Below are 1,735 nucleotides of genomic sequence, written 5' to 3'. Positions count from 1 at the left end.
CCATGGATGACTAGTCGTACAAGACAAAGATAGCAGAATTGTGAAGGACTCTATGTCCACTGACAAAGCCAGCTAGGATTTGTAACCCTAGGTTCTCGGACTAAGGTAACCCCTTTATCTCTGATATTACTATTCATCCAACCTAACTTTAAGGGGCATCCTACAGAATTCTCTGCTAGAATCATACTCATCGATTAGGAAGGTGTGAGACAATGCGTGAGAGACAGGCGTAAAGATAATGTGCGTACATGAGACACGTAGGCAGGTCCATGTATATAGAAAGGGTCGATGAGGATTGTGCGTGTGTATGTTTGCGAGAGGAAGAGTGCTTGTGATAAAGGTTAGTCAAAACAGTTGTAAATGGTTACGAGAGGGAGGGTTATATCTAGAGCATGTGTGCGAGAAAGACACCTCGGGAGAGAGTGTGTGAGCATGTGTGAGAGACCACCGATGGAGAGTGAAACTACACGTAAAAGACTGCTCTACACATTGATTAAAGATATAAATTGTATCCAAATATTAGGATGGGATCATGATATTTGCAATTCGCGTAAGGAGCGGTCATTGATCCATCAGACATCTAGATTCTATCGAATTTGAGCATGTCTATGTTATTATTCGACACAATTGATCCACATAGTTAGTATTTTGAACTCCAGACAATGCATCGCTTTAGCAATCGAATATAAACGTGAGTATAGTTCATGTTGTGTGTGTAAAGCACATTATACATACGAAAGTTACACAATGGACATTATAAATAGCTACCTATGAACTAGCATACATTTGAATTCAACTTAAGGTGGTTTTAAAAATCGAATTCAACATGAAGTCCATTCAATTATTTGAATTTGATATCATGGCATTTGTAAACCATACCTAAATTATGGGGGCACCAATCTTTGCTCTGATTTTGTACATAATAGCATATGTAGTCGTGTACAAAATAGATTCAAATTTAGCTCCTCCATTCCAAAATAATCGTAGTTATAGGATTTTCAAGTGTCAAAATTTCAAAAGAAGCGGATAATTTAAAGAGGTTTTCAAACATACAAGGTCAAATATAATGTTGTCTATTTAGGTCAATCCTCACAGTTCAAGAGTACTCTAAACGTGAATGCTTGTGTTTCAAAATTTCGAACGAAGCGCCAAAAGAGCCTCTACTCTCCCAAAACCACGTGAGACCAATGTTTGGTAGTACAAGGAAATTACTTTTCTAATAACTCCGACCCGTGAAACCTACCGGCCCGACGTCCAAAGAACTAAAACGGGGTAGGTTTGTAGCTTCATCTAGACGCCACGCAACCGCATCCGAAAAACATTCATACACAATGGCCGCCTAAGCACACATGCGCGCGGCCAAAATCGCTCCCGCCCACTATTTGGGACACCTGGGATTACCATCCTACCCCTGACCCGCAGTAGGTCCGAAATTTAAGAGGGGGCAAAGTTTGTACTTGCCCCAAATTTCAAACAAGCGCATCCCATCTTCTGTTCAAAAAAGCCAAAAACAAGCGTGTCCCAGACCGAAACATGGTTCCCCCCTCTCCCCCCCCCCCCCCCCCGCCTACCCGTCCTATTCCCCATTCGTACTCCGTGCACGCCAAAACTACCTCTCCACCAGCCGCGAAACCCCGGCGTCCTCCGTCCGCCACCCCATCCCACCCATCAACCGCTGCCCTCCTCCATCACGCCGGAGCCGATACCCCGACGTCGTCATCCACCGCAACCTCAA

The sequence above is a fragment of the Triticum urartu genome, chromosome 7A (assembly GCF_056163025.1).
Source record: "Triticum urartu cultivar PI428250 chromosome 7A, HENAU_Tu73, whole genome shotgun sequence".
In the NCBI taxonomy this organism is placed as follows: Eukaryota; Viridiplantae; Streptophyta; class Magnoliopsida; order Poales; family Poaceae; genus Triticum; species Triticum urartu.
Note: the sequence above shows the minus strand (reverse complement) of the source record.